The 14,666-nt window shown below is 36.9% G+C and overlaps 1 pseudogene; it reads right to left on the bottom strand.

Annotated features, from left to right (window-relative positions):
* Window positions 1-817: 817 nt before the first annotated feature.
* Window positions 818-7,815, bottom strand: LOC104240258 (ribonuclease 3-like protein 2; annotated as a pseudogene).
* Between the last annotated feature and the right edge of the window lie 6,851 nt (window positions 7,816-14,666).

The following is a 14,666-nucleotide window of genomic DNA, read 5'->3' as shown; positions in this document are numbered from 1 at the left end:
GGCGCTATCTAATATAGCGCCATTAGATATGGCGCTATATGTGTCTTGTTTAGCCTATAAATAATGGGGTCATTGTAGTTATTTTGTGTGCTAAAAATTTCCCCCAAGAAATATTTCATTAAAAGTAAGTAAGGTTTTTATTATAAGCAAATAGTTCACAAATGGCTCAACCTGGTCGTCCACCAATTTGCTTATGTGGAAAACCATGCATGATGGATTGTGGGTGGGAAGGTGCTAACGTTGGACGCCGCTATTGGTGCTGTATGAACAAGTTGTACAAGCAACCCGACGAACCTACTTGTGAATTTGATGAATGGGCTGAGGAACCATGTTATCAGGAAAGCTACAGGGATAGATTACAGGAATTTCATAATATGTTGTTATACCAACATAGAATACAAAAGGAGGGAGATAGAATTATTACAGAAATGAGGGAGAAACTGAAGGAGGTGGAAGATAAAAAATGGAGAGCAGAATGGAATTGTGAAGCACACAAGGAACGCAACGAAAAATATAAACGGGAACTTGCGGAGGTGAAGGCGAGAGTGAAAGAGTTAGAAGAAGAAAAAGAACAAATGGAAGAACGATTTAAGTGGTTGGAGCGAAGAATAAATGACAACTGAGGATGGAGCATTGACGTGTATGTGTTTAGTGTCATTTTCATATGTCATGTATTTTTATTATGTTGGCCTGTTATGTTTGTGTTTGTGTTGTAGTAATGTTTTCCTTGTTTGTTGTACTAAATTTTATTTTAATTTAAGTGGAAGTTAAGTTTAAGTTGTTGTGTTACTATACCAAAAACTATAAAACGAAATGAGAACTAAAAAAAAGTAACTGTCATATTCGACTAAATATTGTTGTTAATGTACAAAAAAATATTATTTACACCAAAAAAAACAAAAATATGGAAGACCGAATCAATGTGTCCCGCATTCGGTGTGTCTCAAAGTAGCCGTTGGCCTGAGGCGCATCCCCTGCCGCCCGGGTACGCTATCAGGATCATCATCATCAAGCCGTCTCCTTGTGGCCGGATGCGGCACATGATGACATGTATCGGCGGTGCTGTCAGGTTCAGTAGAAGGCTACATAATAATATCAAACTTAGTATAGAAAACTACATAACAATTCACAAAAATTTATATTGTCTTACCATAATCGTGTCTGGATCCTGAATGTAGTCATCTGTCGCAGCATCGCATGAAGCCTAAAAAAGTAAATTAATAAAGTTAAAACAAAATAAATAAGTTATAGTAAAAACAGTAATAAAATTAATACTAATAAACTCATACCTGCGCATGTGATGAGCTGCCATAACTCAGTCAGTGCCCACTATCAAAATCTCGGATCGGTCGAGACTCATCAGTGGTAGACGGGCCAGGGAAATATCTACCCAACTCCACTCCTTGAAAATCCGAGTCCATGATCAAGAATTGACCCGATGGGGTCACCTGCGACGTCCCTGGAGTGTCATAAATGCCAAGGCTGTAAGATGGCATGTCGGTCTCATGCATGCCACCTCCCATATCAGCAGCAACATCTTCAGCAGGAGCCTCAAAGCCCCCTTGCTGGGGACCTCCTCTCCGCCCATGACCACGTCGTCCAACACCAGCAGGTCGTCGTGGAGCAGCAGCAGCTCGTCGGCCACCACCCCGTGGCATACCACGACCTCGCTGGTATGTGGCTGGGTCAACATAATCTGGCTGGTGTGCCAAACGCTGATCCGATCGGCCTCGCTGTAGTGTCTGGGCAGCCACATCCATTATGCGACGACTATAGTCCTGCATGATCACAGGGTCGTGGACATAACTCTGCATCTGCTGCCCCATACGATATACGGTATGCAATCCAATCGCCTGCACAAAAGTTTTTAATATAAACTACGTATTTGACTAGAAATTACTATTAAAGTAATTGATAATAACAGAAAACATACCAGAGCCTCATGTCTCCCGGCGTATGACACGTATCGACCATCTACCTGATGAACTGGGTTCCCGATAAAAAGTCGGGAAACAGTGCGGTACCATGCCATATAAACTTCGATAGGAAAGTGTTGCGGAACTGGGGTCAAGTCCCCTCGGCGGTCCCAAATACCCAACTGCGCTGTCAGCCACTCAATAAATATGTCGTCCACTCTCATCCTATCATCCCTCTCATAATGTAAAGGATCCCATGCAGGCTGAGTCGGTATAGACTGCGGAAATCCAAACTGACGAAATACTCGCTCTGAGGCATGGTGCTCAACAATATCGAGGCACGTGAGAGGGACGGAAGCCCTCCAAATATGGCGACCGTGCGTGCAATACGCTGGCAGGGTACCTATCAGCTCTTCGTTGTACGGTGTCCAGATGAACTATCAAATAATAACACAAACCGTTAGTATGCGCAACACCTAGTTAAAAAATAATTGGTAAGTTTAGTTAGATATTCACCTGTGTATCCTTCAGAAAATCCAACACATCCCTACAGAAGGGGAGATTGTGATGGCCATGATACTCTCGTGCAAGTGTACGACGCAATACCCACCTACAAGCTAGAGGGAGATCAGGAATATGTACATTAGCCGGTAGCTGTGGTAGAGGTGGCCGAAGTTGCAAAAATCGCTCCCACACCCAAACCTAAAACAGAAAGTTGACGTAAAGATTAACTATAACTAGGTAAAATTGGAACTAAACGACAAATTATTTGAATAAGTTGTCACCTGTAGAAGTGGCAGAAAGCCAGAAACGTCTCTCTGTGTGCCAATGGATGCCCAGCACATCTGCCTGCACAAAAAAGATAGGACAGCACCACCCCAGCTGTAGCTGACTGTATCATCAAAGTCCGCAATATGATGCAGAAAATGAAGGCTCACTAGGTTCCCCGAAGTGTTCGGGAACAAGACCCCCCAAATAGAAGGAGCAACAACAGCCTCGTATATTGCTCCACATCCACCTCCGCTGAGTCGTCGGTGATAGTATCGTGGATCTGCACTAAGTGGTCTCTAATGGGGACCAACTGCATACGACTGCTCCCAATTGCTACATCTGGGTCCTCGGACCTGAAGCCCGTGAGCCTGTGCAGCATATCCATATATGAAGCCCGGTTAAAATATCTCATGTTCCCAGGCAGTAAAACTGGCAAGCCATCGGTGGACAGGCCATATAAAATCTCGACGTCCTGGAGTGTGATGGTGGCTTCGCCGATGGGCAGATGGAAAGTGTGCGTCTCCGGTCGCCACCGCTCAATCAACGCCGTGATCAAAGCATAGTCGAGCTGTATCCGGCCAATGCTAATGATCCTATATAATCTCATCTCCTCCAGGTGATGGACCACACGGGGATGTAGAACGCGGGGAGGAGTCAAAAACTCCCACAATAAATCCACTCTCCTGCCCCGAAAAGTCTGCGTAAGCAACTCTCCCCCCATATATGCTCGGATCTATGATAGTCGAGCTGTATGGGTAGTAGCTACGACGTCCGAGGGCCGGGATGTATAGGTGCATCCATGTCGTCAACTGCAAATTCATAATTTTTAATAACTATCATTAAAATTTATGTGTGTTTTTTATAATTTAAATTCATATTTTTTAACAACTTAATTGTAAAAATTATATATATACTTATGGGTTTCGTGCTAGATTTTCTGAGGCCCAGTGGTACCAAACTATCATTAATAATTTTATGTTTTTTTAATAATTTTTATTCATATTTATTTAATAACTAAATTGTAAAAATAATATATATATATTATAATTATGGGTTTCGTGCTAGATTTTCTGAGGCCCAGTAGTACCAAACTATCATTAATAATTTTATGTTTTTTTATAATTTTTTCATATTTTTTAATAACTTAATTGTAAAAATTATATATATATATATAATTTTTATAATTATGGGTTTCGTGCTAGATTTTCTGAAGCTCAGTGGTACCAAACTATCATTAATAATTTTATATTTTTTTAATAATTTTTATTCATATTTATTTAATAACTAAATTGTAAAAATAATATATATATATATATATATATATATATATATATATATATATATATATATATATATATATATATATATATATATTATGGATTTCGTGCTAGATTTTCTGAGGCCCAGTAGTACCAAACTATCATTAATAATTTTATGTTTTTTTTATAATTTTTATTCATATTTTTTAATAAATTCATTGTAAGAATTATATATATATATATATAATTATGGATTTCGTGCTAGAATATAAGATAATTAAACAATTACTACATAATACTACGCTACAAGGCTCTACATTTTACTACGTTAAAGGGGTCTACGTTTTACTACGCTAAAAAAGTATACATTTTACTACGCTAAAAAATAATCTAAACTAAACGGCATAAAAACACATAAATATACATGAGGATATTAACAAACACATTTTTTAGACTAATTTACATATTTTTATACAACACTAAAATTAAATTCGGATAAAATTTAACATGCTAGTTTCGGAAAAAATAAACACAAACCGAAATAGAACACATACAAATCAAGTAATATGCATTGTTATAAAAGTTTCAACTTAAAATAAATCGAAATACCTCGATTTAGAATTTTCGAAATGTAGATAGATCGAAATTTTGACTCCGGAAGAGTGAATCCACAATAACACGAAGCTCTACTCGACAGTGGGACCACAAATATTAAACTTTTATGTGACGGGGGGACCCAAAAAAATTGTTTTTTTAAAAAAATGGGGGCAGAATCGGTGGTGGTGGTGGTGGGGGGGACCAGAAATGAAAATGAGGGAGATGGAACGAAGAAGAAGAAGATGGAGGATTTGTATTAAGGGGTATAGCGCCACTATTAATGGCGCTATGTCTTCAGGTAATTACTGTATAGCGCCATTAATAGTGGCGCTATGTAAGGTTTGTCAGTATAACACCACTAATAGTGGCGCTATACAGTAACGGTACAGTTAACGTTACTGTATAGCGTCACTATTAGTGGCGTTATATATAGTTTGGTAACTTTTTTTTTTACACTTATTTGAGTATTTTGAGTAAAAATAAACCATATTTGGTTCCGCACTCTCTCTAGTGCATCAATTTATCCGTTTCCTGATAAGATGGAGCTAAACATCGCTGAAGCTGCAGAATTCTCTGCATCTTTTACTCGCGACTTCTCCTCTCCCGTCACAAAAAGCAAGCCTTCAGGTATTGGAACTTGCGCAGAACATATAAACCTCCTATCATGAGCTGGGCCTATCTGTTTCTCTATTCTGCACCCATCATAAAGCAATCAATAAGGAAAACTAAATCACAGTATCACACAGTTCACACGTGTTTACCCCAAAACAAAAAACCAGTTGGTGGCATACGGTAGTGAGACACACAAACCCGGAAAAAGAAATAACAAAATAGTAAAATTTCCTGCGTGCAAAACACATGTACAAATCTTTAGATCTCATAATATGAAGACTGAAGAGTAAAAATTTACTCGAAATATTAAACCTCGCACATCCAAAAGTAGGTGTAGAAATAACACTTGTATGAGTTCAATTCGACTAAAGTGACAAAGGAATATGCATCCAAAAGAAGAAAATGGTTTTATCAGTAGGATTCCCTAATGTCCAAGTTTTTCCATGTTATGCATGCTAACCTGAAAAAATTAAAATAGTTTGCTTGTGCAACTGTAAATTATCTCACTCAAAGGAAAAGTTCAAACCTGTAAGTCGGTATGGGCCATTTCTTTCTCCCACATAGCTTATGCAGCTTCTGCTTTACTTCATCAATCTCTGTATTTGGTTCAACTTCAGTATCCGTCTTACCAATAGATTTAAAAGCTAACTGATGGAGTGCAGCCTTTGCAGCGTGCAGTGTAGCATTTTCTTTGTTCTCAGAAGGAGCTGAGATAATAAATTGACCATTGACATAAATACTAGCTGTGTCTTTCTCTCCTTCTCTGCAATGCTTTATATCGACCTTTTTTTCCGACCTTCTGGCAAAGCTCATACAACAAGGTTACAGGCTGTGGTTGTTCTTCCAACAAGTCTAACGTGATAATAGGCTCGAGTAGGCCTCTAAATATCTGACACAAAATGCTAAATAAAATAATCAGAACATCGGGACATCGTTCTCATCTGCAAGAGATGAAAATGCTAGATTTCTAGGTGAAAAACGCAATCTAATCGGCTTTCCGATGATACAAAACTGAAAAGACAGAAGAAATACACCTTTCATGTGAACTTACCATTTTACTTTTTCTATATCATGACAATTTCAAATTTCAATAAGCAACCCCACCTTCTGTCTCTCTCGCACAACTTCAAAACCTTGCTTAGTTAGGCCACATGAACTTATTCCATTGTAAACAGATCTAAAATGACATTCTAGAGAAGGAAAACCAAAAATTTATTTTTCATAGATACTCTATGAGCTTAAACACAATGCCAAAAAATAACATATAAATGACTTCTTTTTTAGGATAATTATTAACTCTTGTCATTTCTTCTCAAGGAAACAGATGTATGAAAAGCATATTTGGAGAAGTAAGGTGTCAAGACTGAAACTGACAGGAATAATGACAATTCAAACATAACCCCAACTTTTCAAGTGAGTTTGTGAACTTAGCATGAATTGGTATAAATGAACGAAAAAGGGTTATATTAACACTGGGTATCCACATGTGTAACTTGTAAGCACACAAGATACCTGCATTTGCAACTTCCCTATATACAGCAGGCATGCACAATTCCTAAAAATTTTAATTCTACCAAATTACATTTTTAAGATACTACCAAAATCCACGAAAAACAGAAACTCAAGTATGAACCATCAATATATCTAAACAGCCAGAAGAGAGACAACTGACCAGCCAGACATTCTTCGGATCAAAGCCGCAATCCACATATACAGCTGCCGCAACTGACTCCACAATGTTAGCAAGAACCTTCGGCGCCTTCATTGCTCCTCCATAGAACTCTGACTGCTCCTCCTGTTGCACCGTTATTACAAATTCCTTCACCTATATCCAAATTTCAAATCCCTCAATTCAAACTAACAAAAGAATTAACTTAATCAATTTAAGGAGACAAATAATTGGCCAAGAAAGCTAAATCGGATCTTGCCACAAATAATATACAGAATGTACCTGCACAAAAAAATTAAATACTTTACCCTCAAGCCAATAAAACCACTGCTTTTGGCCTCAAAGAGTTAGAAGAAGCTTGAAATTGATTACATACTGAATTGGGAAAAAAAAGCCAAGGTTTAAGGCATGTTATTAAGGTTTAGTTTTAGGCCACCAATTCTATTGAGCCACATGACTTTTTATTTTCCAAATGTACCTTTTCATCAAGGGCGGCGGTGGCTCTGCAGCGGACATATTTATAGAGACCGTGGCGAACGGCAACTCTAGCAAGTTTCTCGGTGCTGACATTAGCAGAGCGGAGGAGAGAGAGTTGACCTTGGACAAGTTCTGGGTATTCCAAGTAAAAAAAATTGACGACTGCTAAGCCAAGAGCAGCGTCACCAGCGATCTCAAGGCGCTTATAAGAAACAGAATCAATGCAAGAAGGGTGCGCAAGGGCTTCTTCAAGAAGTTTTGGTTTAAGGAATTTGTAGTTCAAGATTTTCTCCACTGCCTTCACAGGTGTTTCCACATCTGCCACCTCTTCATCTTCGTCGGCTATTAGAGTAGCTGAGCAACTCAAGCAAGATTCCGGCGACTGCATCTTGACCAAGAGAGAGAGGGTGTGTTTTGAAGAATTTTGAAGGTGCGTGTGTTGAATATTGATGAGGTTACTGTCAGTACTTTACAGAGAAAAAGTGTTCTGAAACTGACGAGGGAACAGGGTTTAGCGTCAGACCAAACGTTTGATTAGATTGTGTATAAAGACTTTAAAGTTTTAAGTAAAGTGAGAATCTTGTACCAAAGAGCCCGTTTGACTTAGCTGATTTATAGTAACTAATAAGCATTAGGTAGGGGTGTCAATGGATATTCGAAAACCGACTAAACCGACCGAACTGTGGCGCACCGAACCGACTTTTAGGTTTCTTTTTAAAAATCGTAGGTTTTTATATAAATCTATAACCGCACCGATAATTAGGGTAGGTTTTTTATTTTATAAAAATAAACCAAAAAAAACCGAACCGTACCGCATAAATTTTACATGTAGAAAATATATTTATTTAATAAGTTTAAAAATAATAATGCATTAAATTTTCTTTGAGCCTTGGAATTATGAAAACTATTACAAGTCAACAAATAATTAAACTCAAAATACTAATTCCTAAAACCTATTATGCTACTTCTACTTAAACTAAGTTATTGCAAGTATCTTTATTAGCAAGACACAAAGTATTCTAGCAATTATGAGTAACAAACTACAATGTATTGAATATGTTTCCTTTCATATAATTTAGATTTAACTTTTTGAATATTTAATCTTCTATAGACTTTATTCTTGAGTCTCAGCTTGGTATATCTTTCAACTCATGTGATTAATATTTTCTTTGCCTTTGTTTGATTTCTTTTACACTATTGTAGAATAGTTGATGGATCTATACTCTAGTCATATTTTCTTTTTTTTAGTTCATCACCCTTTAAACAGTAAAAATGTCTAGAGAGTTTTGTTAAGTCCTATAAAATAACGTATGTTATTGCAGTTCTACTTCTACTGGTGAATTTTACATGATATTAAAAAAAATACCGAAAATTAACCGAACCGTACCGATACCGAAGAGAAACCGACATGATTGGGACGGTTTTGAAAAGTCTAATTTTGGTTATAGATAATAGAATAACCGAAAAATTGGTATGGTACAAATTTTATAAAATAACCGACCGAACCAAACCATTGACACCCCTAGTATTAGGTGCTAAAAAGCACTTTTAAGTGCTGAAACTGATTTAAAAAATAAGCAGTTATGTATTTGGATAAAAGTGCTGAAATTAATAATATGCAACTGAAGAATTGGGTATATGAAGAGTTTTGTTTTAAAAAGAATTATTTTAGGGATAGAATAGTAAATATTTTGGTCAAACTTAAAGTGCTTATAAGCTGAAATTTGATAAGTTAGGGGAGACCAACTTATGGCTTTTGGCTTATTTTTGGCTTATAAGCACTTTTAATTTTACCAAACGCGTATATAAGCCAAAAAGTTCTTATAAGCCAGTTTGACTAGCTTATAAGCTTAGCCAAACACCCTCTAACTGTTACTACCTCTTACTCCCTCTGTGTAAACCTGTTTGACTGAGTATGGAGTTTAATAAAAAATAATATGTTTAAAATTTGTGGTTCTAAACAAGTCAAAAAGGGGTCCAGAGTATTTAAAACGGATGGAAATTTAAACTAAATTATTTCTAATTTAGAAAGGAGCCATTTTTTTTTAAACGAGCCAAAAAAGAAATAGGTTCATATAAACTGGAACGGAAGGAATATAAATTTGTATCACATACAACAATTTTAATTTTAAAAATTTAAATATAAAAAATAATTTATTAAACAAATCTTAAAGTTCATGATATCCAAAATTGAATAATTAATAAAATATAAATTCGATTTCCTTTCTCCATTTTCAAAGCAATTTTTTAGTCATTATTTAACATTTTCTTAAGTTGTTCCCATACTACTTAATCCCTCCGTTCCAATTTATGTGAAGTTTGATTGTGTACGGAATTTAAGAAAAATGAAAATTTTTGGAATTTGTAGTCCTAAACAAGTCAGAAAAGGATCCAGAGTATTTTTGTGGTTCTAAAAACTTCCCATTAAGAGTAAAATTGGAAGTTTAAGCTAAATTGTTTTCCAAATTTAGAAAAGGGTTATTTTTTTGGAATGGAACAAAAAGAAAATAGATTCACATGAAACGAAGGGAGTATTATTTAATAATATACAACTCAAATTCAATCTTAAAATTGTGCGTGTGACATATAGGACGAATCGTGCAATCAGTATCAAAATTCCAACAGGAATTGGGTTTAACATTAAGAGTCCGTTTGGACATAAGTATTTTTTTCACTTTTTTTTTAAATCAGTATTTGGCCATAAAATTTTTAAATTTTACTTGAAAATAAATTTTGAAATTTGTCAAAATTTTCAAAAACTCCAAAGAGATGTTTTCAAAATTTTCATTCAGATCACTCACAAAACTTCAAAAACAACCCAAAATTATATTCATGTCCAAACACAGCTCTAATTTTCAAAATACCCTTTTCACTTGAAAAAAAAAATTCACTTTTTATTAAAAATTTACAATTCTTATGTCCAAATGCCCACTAAGGATTTTATAATTTTTAAAATTTCAATGTGCTACTAGTATAAATTTTGAAAATAAATATCTTATCTTCTTTTTTCTCCTGTTTAGCCACTTCAATAATATAATGGCCTGACCAGTCGTTCTGAACAATTGCATTTCGTTCAGCTATTTGAAGTATTGAAAGGCATCGTATGATGTATGTTGACTTGTGTGAATCGTCGTTTTTGGTTTTCAGGTGATCCGGAATTGATTTTTGGAAGAATAATTCTCAACTAGGAAACTTTAAGTTGGAAGAGTTGACTAAGTTTGAATTTTAAGTATTTGACCTCGGATCTGAGTTTTAGCAGTTCCGTTAGGCCCGATGGTGATTTTGGACTTGGGCGTATGTTCGGATTTGTATTTGGATACTCCTAAAAGGTTTCCGCACTATTTGACGAATGTTGGCAAGTTGAAGGTTTAGAATATTTATAAGGTAGATCGGGAATTGACTTTAATGACATCAAATTCGGATTGTAGTTCTGGAAATTTTAATAGCTCTGTTATGTCATTTGGGACTTGTGCGCAAAATTTGAGTTTATTCCGTATCTATTTGATAAGGTTCGGCATGAGTTTTGGAAGTTGAAAGATTCAAAGTTTATTTAGTTCGATTTGAGGCACGATTCGTAGTTTTGATGTTGTTATGCATGATTTGAGGCATCGAGAAGGTCTGTATTATGTTATGGGACTTGTTGGAATGTTCGGACGGGGTCTTGAGAGGCTCGGGTGTGTTTCAGATTGGTTTCGGATCATTTTGGGCCTTTATGGCATGAGCTGAGGCTGCTGGTTCTAGTGTGTCCGCATCTGCGAAGGACTCCGCCGATGGGATCCCGTAGGTGCGGAGTATCTATCGCAAAAGAGGAAGTGGCAAGCTGGGCGTGAAGGTCGCAAGTGTGGGTGCACGGGCGCATCTATACAGCCACAAATGCGGTTCTATATGCGCAAAAGTGTGACCGCAGAAGCGGGAAGATGATCGCAGAAGCGGTGGTTGCTGAGTTTGGTGTATTCGAAGAAGCATAGGTTGGGCCGCACGTGCGAGTTCGCAGATGCGGGAAATTGTTTGCAAATGCGAAAATGCCTGGGTAGACTCTATTTTATTTAGATTTTGGTTCTTCTATCATATTTTGAGATTTGGAGTTCAATTTTGGGCAACATTGGAGAGGGATTTCACCACCTGGATTGTGGTAAGCATTCTTGACTCGCTTTTGACTATATTTCATGTATCTATCTTCATTTTTAATAATAGGATTATGAATTTTAAAGAGAAATTGGGGTTTTTGTCTAACATTTCATAAAGTGAATTTTTGAGTTTTGGACATCAATTCGGAGTTGAATTTGAGTGAAACATATATAGTTGGACACGTAATTAAATGGGTTGTCGAATTTTCTAAGTTTTGTCAAGTTCCAATGTGCGAGTCCGGGTTTGACTTTTAGTTTCCTTTGCCATTATTTGATGTTCTTGAGTTGCTTTTGTCTAGTTTCGAGCCGTTCGGAGGTCGGTACGTGCAGGATGGTAATTTTGGAGTATTCTTTGGCTTTCTCGGTATTGGATTAGGATTGTTTGAGGTAAGTAACACTTCTAAACTTTGTGATGGGGATATGAACCCCTGAATATACGTTTTTATATGTTTGGTGTTGAGGTGAAGCACATGCCAGGTGACTATGATGACCCAAAAGGTCATCACTTGATTTTCGAGTCAATTCTATATTTCGAGGCCTTAAAAGTCTCCTTTTATCTTACCTCGATTTACGTGCATGGTCCGGGCGTATATCCGAAACGCTTTTATGTGAAAATTCGATGAAAATGCTAATTTGGCCTTTAAAATTGAATTTAAATTGACTTCGGTCAATATTTTGTGCAAACGGATCCGGACCCGTAATTTGACGGTCCCGGAGGGTCCATAGAAAAATATGGGACTTGGGCGTATGCCCGAAATTAAGTTCCCAGGTCCCAAGCCCGAGAAATGAATTTTTGAATAAAATTGTTTAACTGAAATTTTAAGAGTTTTTGAAATTTAAAATGTATTTGAAATTAATGGTATCGAGCCCGTATTTTTGTTCCGGAGCCCAGTACAGGTCTTACATGGTGTTTAGGTTGAGCCTGTAAAATTTTGTAAGAAACGGACTTGATATGGCGTGAATTGGACCCTTGGTTGATTTTTGACTTTTTGGGAATTATGATAGAAAACCTATAATTAAGCATTGGGTATGAATTCTTTAGCATTTATTGATGTTGTTAAATTAATTTGGGCTAGATACAAGTAATTTGGAGGTGAATTCTAAAGAAAAAGCGGTGTTTGAGGCTTGATTTGACCGTGGAAGTTCGAGGTAAGTGTTTGGTCTAACTTTAGCTTGAGGGAATAGGTATTATACTTTATTTGTTATGTGCTAGTGTAGTATAAGACATATAGGTATGGTGACGAGTATCTATACGCCGGTGTCAAGCATGCCCGTAAGTCTTAAATTGTAATTGTTGTGCTTCTTATTAAGTACTACAATTGCCTAAATTGTTGATTCTCCTTGTTGAGCAAGACATAAGATTATCTTGTAGTATTTGTTTATTGTTGAGCATTGTCTCCAATTGAGGTTTTGACTATGAAGTTAAGTATTGGTACAAGTTTGGTTATAGCTGATTTCCCTTGCCGGGACGTATTTATTTCTTACTGTTGATTCCCTTGCCGGAATGTGTTTATTCTTGTTGTTGATTCTACGGGATATTGTTGTTGCTATTGTTTGAGTGAGAAAAAAGTGATAAAGCATGAAGGGTGATGCCGTGCACATTCATATTTATCCATTTGGTGAGAAATGAGTGATAAAGCACGAAGCCGTGTACATTATATTGATATTGATGGATACGGTGAGGAAGAGAGATAAAGCACGAAGGGTGATGCCGTGCACATTTCTAATATTATATGGTGAGGAAGAGAGATAAAGCACGAAGGTTGATGCCGTGCACATTTTCATTACTTGATTGCATTGGTGAGGAATAAGAGTAAAAGCACGAAGGGTGATGTTGTGCACTTATTGCCTGTTTATTATGATTTCTTGCTGTTTTGCTTCAAGTACCTTAATTGTCTTATTCCACTATTACTGTGATTCATTGTGTTGGTATTTTCCCCCATAGCATGTTAACCTTCCCCCGTTACTTTTGAATTACTTTTATTACTGTTATTCTGTTAGATACTATTTAGCTGCAGGTTATTGGTTTTTTGTGTCCCAGCCTCGTCACTACTTCGCCGAGGTTAGGATCGACACTTACCAACACATGGGTCGGTTGTGTTGATACTAGACTTTGTACTCTTTTTTGCAGATCCCGGTACTGGAGCATATAGACCTTAGCTAGGGGTTGCTGCCTTCAGTTCATCAGGAGATCCGAGGTAGACCTGCAGGCATCCGCAGGCCTTGGCGTCCCCTCCCTATCTAGTTTCTTTCTGTTATTTTATATTCCAAAGACAGACATGTACTTTCTTGTTCAGACTTTATTTGTAGTTTTCTTAGACAGTCCGTGAGACTATGACACCAGTTCTGGGTGGTTTATGTTTATGAATTCGTATTGGTAATAGCTTAATTTTTAAATTGCATTCTTCCGCTTTATTAATTTTCGCTGTTTATAAAATATTAATTTACAATTGTTAAGGGATTAAAAATGAGAAGGGTAAAATAATTGGAATAATTGGCTTGCCTAGCTTTCACTAGTAGGCGCCATCACGATTTCCAAGGGTGGGTAACCCGGTTCGTGACAGTGACGGGCGTGTGGGTGTGCATCATGTGAATTATGACTCGGATGATTTCGTGGTACCGTATAGTTATATATCTTGTTTTTCCCCATGAAATTCCTACGTGTTAGAGTAATTGAGTTGTAATCCATGTTAGAAATCATGTTTAGGCTATATGCTTATTCTATTGGGACTCACTGAGGTCATTTCTATTGTTGAGTTATTTGCTTACATTGCAATTTCATACTCAGATATATTCATTCATTGCATATCATATCTCAGTCTCTGTTATCATTTGTTGTCACATCATATTATCGTATTTGGTTGATCGGCATGAGATTTGGGAACCTGAGAGACTGGAGAGATTGATGACTGAATTAGGGCTTAAGGGCCGGATTGTGAGTGATATTGATGGGATCGGGTTTCACGACGGAGAAGGATTATTTGATTCATGATAGGACTAGGCTGCACGCCGCAGCAGGCCATATTACCTTTATATATATTATATGAATCGGGTTGCACGTCGCTACAAGCCATATGGGTTTTATATATATTATTGATGGGATTGGGCTGCATGCCGCAGCAGGCCATGATGGATCATATTAGCTGTTGGGCAGGATCTGCCCCTCCGGAGTGTGACATACCAGCAGTGAGAACATTTATTATTGATTCATTATGGATCGGGATGCGTTCCATAATAG

The sequence above is a fragment of the Nicotiana sylvestris genome, chromosome 6 (genome assembly GCF_000393655.2).
Source record: "Nicotiana sylvestris chromosome 6, ASM39365v2, whole genome shotgun sequence".
NCBI classification, from domain to species: domain Eukaryota; kingdom Viridiplantae; phylum Streptophyta; class Magnoliopsida; order Solanales; family Solanaceae; genus Nicotiana; species Nicotiana sylvestris.
The sequence above is the reverse complement of the archived record's forward strand: the minus strand, read 5'-3'. Positions and strand labels throughout refer to the sequence as shown.